This window comes from Alligator mississippiensis, chromosome 11 (genome assembly GCF_030867095.1).
Source record: "Alligator mississippiensis isolate rAllMis1 chromosome 11, rAllMis1, whole genome shotgun sequence".
NCBI classification, from domain to species: Eukaryota; Metazoa; Chordata; order Crocodylia; family Alligatoridae; genus Alligator; species Alligator mississippiensis.
Genome location: NC_081834.1, coordinates 52,130,189 through 52,142,759, shown reverse-complemented (window position 1 = coordinate 52,142,759; position 12,571 = coordinate 52,130,189). Strand labels below are relative to the sequence as shown.

Below are 12,571 nucleotides of genomic sequence, written 5' to 3'. Positions count from 1 at the left end.
AGAATGAAATCTTGAACAAAAAGACGGAGGCACCCCTTATCACTTGGAAGCAGCTCTCATTTTTATTACCTTTTTGATCTCAGACAAAGCAAGAGATTTCCCTTTCCACCAAATCACAGTATCTCATTTAAATATCTTCCCTCATCAGCTCAGCTCCCTGCCAGTACAAACCCTCCTTTTAGTGATGCACTTATCCTAGCAAGTAATACATGTGCACACATATGTCCTTAGACTTCCTCCAGTCTGAAAAAAAAACCAGAAAAGTACAAGTAAGTTTTGACGACACTTGCTCTCGTATCTCTGTCCATGGATAATTTTGTACAGATTGCATCTTGAAGGCAAATCTACCCATGAAAGAAAACCTTTTATCTGGGTAAGATCAGACCCAAGATGTTATGTCGCAGTGAATGACAGGTGACGAAGCAAAGTTAGAAAGGTCTGCAGGAATTTTGTTTCTGTGCTACTGAATCCAGTGTGGTTTGTCATGGCACATGAGCACAGAGGTGCTGGCTGGAGAATGACAAGTTCATGTCATGGCAAGTTTTGAGGTTTTCCTACTTGTGTTTTCTTTTCACTAGAATGAAAATAAAATCTTTAAGAATTTCTTTTTTGGACAGAATTGTGTCAAAACTGACCTTTTCAGAATGTAAAAGTCCTGGTTTCTATTTGTCTCTTCCTCACCTTCCCTCTCTGCTGGATGGCAGAAGATAAGAATTCCTGTTCTGAGAAAGCCAATGGTTACCAACCCAAGGAAGACCTCAAAGGATCCAGGAAGGGTTACAGGTGTGGAGATGGTGGTTGTGGGGGAGAATCAGCTGGGCATGAGCATCTAGGCACATGCTATGGCCAAAAGTCCTAGTGATAGCCCCATGATTTTCATGTTTCCCCATGGTCATGGAGCCCCTCTGAGACCCACAAACTGCTTCACTTTGGTGCAAGCCAGCAGACCTATAGACCTTAATTCTAGAGCACGTGGATGCACACAGCAAGGAGTGAGCTGGCTCCCCGCCCACCTGAGCTGTTAGGCTCAGGGTGAACCCAGGTGTCCAGGACAGGTCACAGGTTGATTCATTGTAACCTCTGCTCCAGGGAAACTTTTGAGATGGTTCTGGCTCATGGGCCTGGACAATGAGCCCAATCATCAGTGAAGGTGGAGGATAATTTAAGACCCGATCTGCTCTTTCCCTCTTCTCTTGCATGTTCTGGGCTTCCTGCCATATGTAGGCTTGCCTGGTCAGCACTGCATTTGCTTTCCAGGCCCAGCCTTTGAGGTCATGGTGTACCTCAAACAGGTATGTGTAGCTGTAAGTTTCCACTAGCTCTAGGCACTGTACTTCTCCATTGATCTTCACCAGTCCTCCTTCCCAGTTGTTTCAAAAGTCTTCATCTCAGGTCGGCTCAGTCTATAGGGTTCTCCGGCTAATGATCTCTTCTAGATCTGATTCTGGAAGTTCAGTATTTGCCTTAGAGTCTGGAGAGTCCACTGGGTCCTGCCCTGCCAGGACCTCCATCTGGCCACTGGAGTCAGCTACCCTCCCCAGTTATTTGGGTTCTTTCTTTCTGGCCCTTGACTTCCAAGATACACTTTTCTGCCTCACTTCCTCCAGAGTTTGATAATCCAGTTCCCTGATACACATCAATCCTGACACAGCATTATGGAGTAGGGCAGGTCATATGCAAACACGCTATTATGCCAGGTACGTACCCTGCAGCCATCAGCCAGACCCACAAATTTCCTTCAAATTCCTGGCATGCCCTCGCTTCCCCATGTAAGCAAACTAACACTTAACTGCTCTTGTAATTCCAATTGCCCTTTTGGGATAGGTTTAGTATCATGGTTTGTTCAGTCAACATTTTTATGGCGATTTTTTTTTCTCCCTTTTCCCCAACTAAAATTTGCCCATCAACTGGCTATGTGTAATTTGTAGCTTCTCCACACTGAGGCCATGACATTCCTCATAAGTACAATCCATCCTCTGGCCCAAACCCATTGGGAGGGAGGAAATGTGTTTTCTAACTATGAACACTGCCTTACTATATGGCCAGACTCTCTACTCACCGTTAAGCTTCCCCTGGGTTGTGGGGAGGGAGGGGAAGGAAGATGGACTCCGTCATTTTTGGCCCATACTCTCTTTTGCCTTTAGGCCCATCCATCTCCTACCACCAGGTTCCTCCCTTCTTAGTCTAATCTGCAACATTAATTTTGTCCTTTTGATACACCCATTTTTGGCACTAAACCATTTTAGGTCTCCTCAAATATTTCTGTAACCCTACAAATGCATTTATGCTCTGTGTGACAGTCCCTCTGCGGTGCTTATCTTCATAGCCTTCTTTGTATACAAGGTCAGATTGCTAGGAACTGTGGCCCTTATATGCATATCTCCATCGGTATGCATAGCCAACACGAGTGGGAACTCTTTATTCAGCACTGGTGAGGAGTCACATGAAGTGCTGTGTTCAAGTTTTGGGCACAGGAACAACTGGAAAAAAAAATCAGGGTTGAACAATCTAGGGAGACAGGTCAGAGATTAAGGAAGAACTAACTAGATGGGTGCTTAAGCATAAGAACATATTACATGTAAAAGTAGGAGACGCCCCATTCATAGCAACTGTTTAACTCGAAGCGAAATGAGCACTTGTTGAGGATGGTTTAGATAGGAATGATTCTGCCTTGGAGTTAAGCTATGTGATCTCTTAAGGTCCCTTCCAGCCCAGTTTTCTTATGATCACAGTTGGTCCCTGGGCCTCTTGACATTGTGAAACCTTCCCTTGTGTGGGCACAACTTTCCCAACTGTTACATAGGGTGCGTCCTCCAAACACAAAAGCCCTGAGGGGAAGTGGGACCATGTCAGGGTTGTCTCAATCCCCAACTGACACCCCTGAGCAAATAACGGTGTGGGATGGACACTTGGACTGCTCTCTGCTTGGGTTGGGGTGAGAGCCACCCCTGTTTTACAGGGATGTGGGTAGATGGGGCTAGCTCTGAGCCAAGGTTTCTAGAAGGGTCACATCTTATTGATCTTGCTTGAGTGGGGGAGACTGGCAAAGCCAGGCACCTGGGTATCAGAGTGACTGCAGGTCAGGGATAGGGATGAGGAGTAGAGAAGAACAAGGCAGGAAATGAGTCTGACCTGATCTACTGTGGGGTCAGTTCACACCGATTCAGAATACAAGAGCTAGGGAGTACCCACTGAAATTACATGGGACAGGATTAACACAAGCAATAGGAAATCTTCTTTTGCACAGCACAGAGCTTGTGGAACTCAGTGTAGAGGCAGGTAGTACAACCAGGTTAAAACATTGAACAACCTGCACAAATACAGATTGGGGAATGATTGGCTAGGCTGAAGTACTTCAGAGAAGGACCTGAGAGTTATGGTGGACTATAAGATGAATATAAATCAACAGTGTGCTCTTCTTGGAAAAAAAAAAGCCAGTGACATATTGGGAGTGTCAGCTGCAAACTGAGAGAAGTGATTCTCTCGCTCTATTCAGCGCTGGTGAGACCTCACCTGAATACGGTGTCCAGTTTTAGGCCTCGCACTTCAAGAAGGAGGTGGGAAGATTGGAAAGAGTCCAATGCATGGCAACCAAACCTATGGGAGACAAGACCTATGAGGATAGGCTGACAGAACTAGGGTTATTTAGCTTGGAGAAGAGAAGGCTGAGGAGGGATTGGATAGCATTCTTCAAATACCTGAAGGGTGATGGAGGATGGAGATGGGCTTTTCTCTATGTCTGCAGGGGATAGGACTAGGGGCAATGGACTCAAACTTCACCAGGGGAAATGTTTGTTGGAGATTAGGAAGAACTTTCTGATTATAAGGGTGGTCAAGCATTTGAACAAGCTTACTAGAGATGTTGTGAAACCTCCATCCTTGGAAGTTTTCAAGAATGGGTTGGACAGACACTTGGCTGAGATGGTTTAATCAGGGATAAACCTACCCTGAGCAGGGGGCTGGACTACATGACTTCATGAGACCCTTTTCCTATCATCCTAAAAAGGGATTAGAAAAATTCTGAAGGACAGGTCCAAGAATAGTTATTAAATACAGCAGTCAAGGATCTGGCATTCCTAATCCAAGTATGGTTGCTGTCAGGATGGGTGCGACAAGATACATTAGACATGTACACATGTGCACTAGACATGTTCTGTACATATACTCTCCCTCCAAATCATTTACTACTGCCACTATTGAGACAGAGTACTGGGCTAGAGGGACCTTTAGTCTCATCCAATATGGCACTACTTATATTCACTCCACTATCGGTGGTAGAACCTAGGATGTGTAATAATGTAACATGTGCATACATGCAAGCATGAGCAGGCATTCACTTACCAAGAACTAAGTGCATGTCAACACCATAATCCCCGATGGACTCATATCTACACCCATATGCCCATGTATGCCTGCATACAACAAAACGTGTTTCCCCACAGGTAACCAAACAGAGGCACACCACATCATTGTTAAAAAAGGACATCCATTTCTCCCCCCCCCACACATGCTTATGCAAACACATGCACACACACAAACATTTGTTAAAACACCTTTCCCTTTTCTCTCACGCTATATTTATACACACACATTTGAAATATTGTACTGTCCTGGGCACAAGAAAACAGAATTATATATGCAACCCTCTCTCTCTCCCCACTCTTTCCAACAGACACACTTCACTTCTCTTTCACTCCATTAGCTCAGAGGACTGTGCCAGAATTTCTTCACACCCTGCTCCCTCCCTCCCTCCCTCCCCACCGCCTCCCACAGTTACTGCACACCAACCTCCCCGATGCACGGATGGGATCTATATAATGAGTCCCAGAGGGGTGGACACCTAGCATCTCTCAGCTTTGCAGGTTGCCGAGTCCATTTCTCTACCAGGAAACACAGTAGAAGGATTCAGGTAAGGAGAAGGCAATGCCATGCCCAATTTCCGAGCAGGATCATTTGTGTCTCAATAACTTGATGAAGGGGGTGATAATGCCATGGCTGTCTGTGATAGCTGGATATTGGTCTCAGTAAGCCAGGGGTTCCCTGCTAGTCCCGTGTTCCTATGAAATCCAGGAGATTTGGTTTCTATCCCAAGCCCTTGCTAGGCAGCAAAGTCTTGAGAGTAGAGTTGGGATCAGAAGCTCAGACTGCTGGGTTCACGCTCACTTGTTCTGAGACAGTGCAACAGTGTGCAAGCACTGCAACGATATAAACCCCTTCACTGCTGATCATCTTTGTGCATTTGTATCATTTGCCTATTATGTGCCTCGTTTTCTCCACTTGTTATTGGGCTTAATTTCCTGCTGGAGAGCAGGGGGGAAAATAAAGGAAGCTGACTGCCTAACGAAGGGCATTATTGCTGCCTGTTATAAATGGGTTCTGTAGGCACTGGAGGCAGCTGGACACTGGAGGGGTGTGTTAAATGGAGTCATTGAGAATGACTGACTGTTGAGAGTAGCTTGCAGTGTGGGCATGGGGAGGAGCCACTATGTGGCGAACAGCAAGGGCAGGGTGTATGGCAGTGGGATCTTGTGGGGTGGGTGTAGTGGGTAAGGATGCTCAGTGGTAGAAAGAGTCCCCACCCCAACCAGGTTCTATCCCATGAACCCTTTTGTTCCCACTGCAGGAAGACCAGTATCAGGCACTGCCATGACCCAAAAGGCACCTTGCCCCATGCTCCTTCTCTTGCTCTTGCTGACAGTTGCTTGGCTAATGGTGGTAGCTCAAGATGGCAAATATAAAGAGTTCAAGAATAAGCACCTTGACTTTCCCAAGACTAGAGCTAAGAACAACCGTCAATACTGCAACACCATGAGGCAGCGCCGGAAACTGCCCTGCAGGCCCACCAACACCTTCATTCACGTCAACGAGGCCAGGATGAAATATATCTGCCGCTCAGGGAAGCGGATTAGCAAAGATACCCGCGAGAGCCTCCGGGCTTACCCAGTTACTGACTGCATCCGGGCAAAGAAAGGCAGTAGTAGCCAGTGCCGCTACAGGGGCAAGTCTTCCAAGCGGCGGATTCGGGTCACTTGTAAAGACGGGGTTCCCATCCACTATGTGCGAATCTAAGTCATGGCAAAGACCAGCTAGTGGCCTGGCTGCTACCTGTGCTTCTGCTTGGATGCTGTGGCCTTTTGCTGATTGCTCTGTACATGTACACCAGAAAACATACCCACCCTGTACCCTCTGAACGTGTTAAGGGGGTCCCTAACAGGTGATGGCCCATTTTACAAGTGCTTTGGCCCCTTTGCTGCCTCCTAGTGACTGTTACATTGCCCCCTCTCTGTATAATACATTTACTTGCAATTGCTGGACTCCATTGTGTACAAACAAGATAGGGCAGAGACCTGCATGGTGAGCAAATCTGAGGTAACTGGTGAGAAGAGGAGTTGTATGTGTCTGGTGGTTGCTTAGGAAGCTCATTGTGTCAGTCTGAGCCTTTCATGCTAGATCAATTTTATTGCTGCTTGCTGAAATAAAATGCTTTAGGACAAAAGCACAACAGCCAGGAGCGTGTGGTTTTTGAAACAGGCTAGGGGCACAGGAACAGAGGGAAACACATTTGCAAATGGCCATTGCATTAAAGGGTAGAGTTTGAACACTCTAGTATTGGGCATTGTCTTACTGGGGGCGCTCCTTAGATCCAGGATCTGGAGCTCCCATTCCTGGGCTGGATAAGGAGTTGCCTAGAGCACAGAGACCAGAGAAAGCAGCAGGCAGACTAGACAGTGCCCCAGGCTCTGCTTTCTCTACATCATTATGCTGGGAGGTGATGGGCCAGGACTAGGTCTCAGATCCTGCCCCAGACCAGCCTGCAAAAAAACAATGAATGCCTGAGAGAGAGATGGCCAAATGCACATGGGAGATCAATACACACTCAAGCACACAACACAGTCCAGAAAAATACACATAACACAAGGATCCCTCCACCCAATCCACAGAAAGCCATACATGCAATACACAGGTCCATGTGCATATAATTTGTTAAGGTACAAAGAAAGCCGGCCACACAACACACAGATCAATGCATGCAAAACTTCACAAAGTAAAGAAATATAGAAACCCAGGCTCACAACATAGCTCCACAGGGACAAGGTGTCACGGCATGTAGACATAGAAAACCACACACTTTATCCAATGAATAATTTAAAAGCAAGTTCTCCGATTTGCTTAATAGAGGGAGAGATTAATGAGTACATGTATTGCTTATAATATGGATTTTATGATCCATATTATATATAATAATTAGATAATCCAAAATGAACTATAATAATATCAAAAAGGGCATATAAGCAATACATATACTCATTAATCTCTCCCTCTATTAAGCAAATCGGAGAACTTGCTTTTAAATTATTCATTGGATAAAATGGGTAAAAAGCTCAGGGATTAGTTTCAGCTCCATTGTGGAGAGGGGGCCAAACCCCAGGTATCATATGAGTAGGCCCAAAGCATGCATTGAGAGGAAGGAGAGATGGCAGTGAATAATGACCACCATCCACAACACCTATCTGCTCATTAGCTTCAGTAGAGGAAGACAATTACCCCCAAGGCCAACAGATGGAGTAGGGTGAAATGTTCCAGGGGCCCCTTGCAAAAAAAATTTTCCCACATGCCTGGGAAGCTTATATGTATATTCTGCAGTCCTGGTATGCAAAGCTGTGGGCCTGGTGATGGGAGGAATGGAGCCTGGTGGGTTAGAATAGGAAGGGGGATATCCTGACAGATTGGTTACCTTCCTAGGTGTATAAGGGGACTGGGATTTGGTTTGATAGAGCAACATGGGGTGGGGGATTGGATTTTGGACTCCTACTAGTTCCCATCCTTGTCTTTAAGCAGGATGTGAGGTCTAATAGTTAGAACAGGGTGGTGCACCAATATACCTAAGATCAAACACAGCTCCTGAAACTTCTGTTACTGAACCACAGATTGGCTCCCCTGGGTGCAGAAGCACATTGTGGCCTAACCAGTCTTTTGCCCTGGGCTAAGTCAATAGTTGAGCATAATCCTTTTATGTTGGTTTTAACCTCAGTACTCGCTCCAGGCAGTGAGTGAAGCCCAAAGACTCTTCCTACACTAGTCCAGGACCAGCTAAGTGATATTAATGGCTTGGAAGCACCCACCAGCATGATAGCCCCACAAATGCAAACATACACAGTCCTACAAATCCACACAGGTTTATACCTTCCAAAACATTTATGTTCACCCATACATGCACTGACTGACACCCACAAAAATGCATATGCAGGCACCAAGCTTCAGAGCCTGAAAAAAATAAAAAAATATCAGCATACACTCACATACATGGGGAAATTCACATTGCCTCCTCACCGCCCTGAGTCTCTCCCACACAGTGAAGCAGCCATATAAACTAATAGAAAGATTCAATCATACATTAGCGCAATAGACATAGAATACTTCTGCTTCTCAGTGTGTCTCAACTTTGACAGAAAATTACTTTTCTGCTGAATGAACATTTCTTTAGAAAGTCTCCTTTCTACAGAATTTTTCCATTTTTTTTTCCCCATCCAAAATTCCATTTTCTGCTGAAAACCCTTGTCACGGCAGGGTCCCGCAGGAGGGCCGTGATCTCCCTACGGCCCCCTCACCGTGCCAAGTCAGCCCAAGGGCACCCTCTTGTTCTCGCCCGCCACATCTTTGATGTTCAGTAAGTTTGGGAGGCTGCCTCACGTCTCCTTGGGCACAGTTAGCTGGGACACCTGTCCCCGTGTGTTCCCAGATGCCCTGGGGATCTCCCGGTATGATGGGTGCTCCCCAGGCACCCCAGCCTTATGGGCTACGCGTGGCTCCTACCAACCCCTAATATCACGCCCCAAGCCTCACTGATGGGATAGATGCTGGTATGTCTCTCTCATCACACACACACACACACACACCCTGTCTCTCGGGCCCCCTCTACGTACTCTCACCCGCTCTGGGGCCTCCCCTGCTGTACTGCCCTCTCTTGGGCTCTTCGAGCCCAGTCGGGGCCTCCCTCTAATGTTGCCCCTCTCTGGGGCCTCCTCTATAGTGTCACCCCCTGTCTGGGGCCTTTACACTAGTGCCCCCCCCCCGGGGCTTTCCCCACAATGTCGCCCAAACTCGGGCTTCTAAAATACCGCCCCCATCTGGGGTCTCTGCACCCACTCTAGGGACTTCTCGGCAACGCCCCCTGACTCTCTGGCCCACCGCGCTGCTGCCCCCTTCTCCCAGGGCTCACTGCGCCACTACCCCCTCTCGCCAGGGCAACCGCAGCACTCTGCCCTGCTCGGGGGGTTGTCACAGCACTAGCCCTTCTGCAGATGCTCACCACGCCCGCACTGGGCTTCCTAATAATATTGCCCCCTCTCTAGGCTTGCTGTGCCCTTACTGGTCTTCTTCATAACACTGCCCCCTCTCATCATGCCCGCACTGGGCTTCTCAAAGCTGCCCTTCTCCAGGGGTCTACACACCCCACAAGCTACACCCTCACTGGCGCCAGGGTTCCCACACCACTGGGGTTCCCCCTGAGAATACTGCGCCCTCCCTGGCGCTAGGGTCCCACCCCTCTGGGGTCCCTATGAGGCTTCCTCCAACCCCTTCTACCCTCACCCAAACCACTGGTATAATATCAAACCCAAACAAACTCAAGCCTCCTGGCTGTAACTCAAACACAAAACCTCCTGGCAGAACCATGGTGCTCAAACCTCTCCAAGCTGCCATCCTTCACCCAGCTAGAGCGGTTCATGTGATGCTCACATCCTAGCTCCTGCCCCTCCAACTGCTAGCAGGGGACTGCCAGCCTGGCCTCAGCCCTGGGCTTTATAAGGGCCAGGCCCTGCCTACTACAGGCAGCTGGTTCCCCTTGGTTGCTCCGGCAACCTGCAGCAGTGCTCGTTATCCCTGACAACCCACAGCTGGGCTCGTTATGTCCTGCCAGGGCTCTCTCTCTCTCCCTGGCAGTTTCCACTCTCTAGGAGCAGGCACCGAGGTGCCCTGTGACACCCTTCTTGATAAAAGGCCAAACAGTTCTGTTGAATACGCCACCCCCTCCCCACCCCCCACCACTGCCACACACACACATTTTCCTTGATTTTTTTTTTCAAAGTTAAAAACAATGGTGTCTAGCATTTATGCAAGCAAAGGCACTTTGAATGTGTAGTCAGCAACAATACAGCAGACAGAGTTCTTGGGCCCTGAAGACCAAGCACTGTCTCAGGAAAAACAGGCCGATAGCAGTGTTCTCTGCTACCCCTTAAGTGTCTCTTGTTCTGCTTATTTCTTTCTCTCTCCCATTTTACCTCTTTGCCCTTGTCTCTGGGCACTGTTTTCAGTTCCCTTCTTGACACCAGAAACAGAAAGGAGTGTCTTTAGGTACTGCAGCAGAAGACTAATGGCATGAAGTTGCAGCAAAGTAGGTGTAGAGTCAATACCAAAAAAAATGTCTCCATTGTTAAAGCAGTGGAATAGACTGTCCAAAGAAGTTCTGGATGCTCCATCACGGGAGGTGCTCAAGAAGAGCTTGGATAAGTATTGAGATCAGGGATGATCTAGAAGTAGTCATGCAGGGAGGGTATGGCCCTCTGCCTAGGATCTCTCAAGCATATCTTAACAACTATTGCAGCAGCAGGACACTGGCTGCTATTGTCCTCCTGCTTCACCTGTAGCAGGCTAGAGTATTATGCCTTGTTGTAACATGGCAGCATTGACTGTGTATGTTCAGAAGAAGTTAGACAAGGATTTGTACATGATGGTTTGGCCAGGGATGATCCTGCCTCAGGCAGGGGGTTGGATTAGATGACCTCCAGAGGTCCCTTCCAGCCTTAACTCTTTATGATTATAGTTTTGGGCGGTTTATGCTGGATCTTCATATGCAGATCAGCACTTTGTTCTCATGATGGCCTGTGCCCTACTAATAGAGCATTCTGGCAGTCTCACACAGGTCTGGATCAACCACAAGTAATCTTTCGATGGCTGGAATTAAGTTTTCCCACCTTCTATACCAGCAGTTCCCAAACTCTGACAGATTGCATACCGCCAATTTAAAATGACACAACCTTAAGTGCCACCAGCAAATTTTTGTCATGTAAAGTAATTATTTAACAGGTTGTCTGCGTACTACTGGTAGTACATGGAGTACCATAGATTGGGAACTGCTATTCTATACCATTTCCTACTTTCTGCTGCTCCTAAGAGTTATGATACCATGAAAACGTAGGGTCAGCTGACTGAAATGGGCCAAGTTCGGTAAGTACAAGACCTGAAAAGGTCAGACTGCAGGACTGTGTAGGAAAATTGGAGGCAGCTAGGTCTAGGCCACTACACTGAGCTGGGACTCAGGAGTCTTGGTCTCTATTCTTGGCTTTGCCACTGGGCAAGCACTTTTCCTCCTGATGTGACCAGGATTTCACTGGAAGTTGTTCACAGAAGTGGGACTTATCGTCACCCCATGAGTCTGTGTTGTAGTGAAGGTTTGCAGTGGCCCCAGGTTAAAGTTATGGATCCCTTCATTAACTGTGGGATGGGACTGGGAACCCCCCATTCCAGGGCAAAGCTTAGAGAGGGGGGATGGGTTGATCAGACAGGTGTAAGAAAGCCCCAGGTCTTAGGCAGGGCAGGAAGTGGAGAGGGGAGCTGGGCTCAGTTATTGGGCTGAGGAACTGATAGAGGAAGGGCTGCATGAACAGTTAGTTTGAACCAGTGGAAGTTGCTTTGTCTTTATCGATCACTGTTCTTCTTTTCAGAGCGGAGAAACAAGTACTTATCAAACCACAGCCCAGCCGTTAGACACTTGCACTGTTTGCATAAGAGATTTCAGCAGTGACTCAGTAAGGGCAAAACTGCAGGAGAGAAACAGGGCACCCGAGAGATGACAACAATCACTTGTAGCCACTTCCTTGCTGTTCACCCTATCTGCACAAGTGACTTGATAGCCTTAGGTCTACTCAGCGATGTAGACCCCATCTGGGTCTCATCCCCACAGTGTAGGGAGGAGTGAACAAACTCCCAGTTTAAGGCATTCGGTCACCATGGCATTCTCCCATATAGGACAGGACAGAGAATTTCTCCCAGTTACCCCTCTACTAAGCCCACTTATTTGGATATCACTAAAACCCAATGCATGTTTGTGGGAGTGAAAAGTGGGGCAGAGAGACACAGTTGCCATTTTGGTGAAAACGAGGGCTTTTTTCTCTGTTTTAAAACAAATCAGTGGTAATGAAATACTTTCTCAGTTCCCTGGTAAAATGTTGGACCAGAGAGCATCATCTGAGCTAGAACAAGCAAGAGCTAAGTGGTGGCAGGCCTAACCTGGACTGGAAAAGACCCCCATTCAACTCCCAGCTCTTTAGTGCAGCAGGAAGTTGAGTCTGGATTTTCTGGCCCTGAAGCTAACTGCCCTCTCCACTGGGTCAAGTGAAAAAAAAAAGAGCATTGATGGCAGAATCACCCTTAATTGATCTTAGCAAATCCTGAACAGCACCTGAATGTGCACCCCACTGATTCTTGCTCCACCCAGCATGTACAACCAATTGCCTGAGAGAGACAGCGACAATCCTATTCTGACAGAAGTGAGGTCACTTGAGGTCCTGGG

At 47.5% G+C, this 12,571-nt stretch overlaps 1 long non-coding RNA gene across 1 annotated transcript; it reads left to right on the top strand.

Moving 5' to 3' along the window:
- Window positions 1–4,778: 4,778 nt before the first annotated feature.
- On the top strand, window positions 4,779–6,606 carry LOC132243829 (uncharacterized). The gene is made up of 2 exons (XR_009455401.1): window positions 4,779–4,909; window positions 5,624–6,606. It is a non-coding gene; the product is annotated as an uncharacterized LOC132243829 (long non-coding RNA).
- Window positions 6,607–12,571: the final 5,965 nt, after the last annotated feature.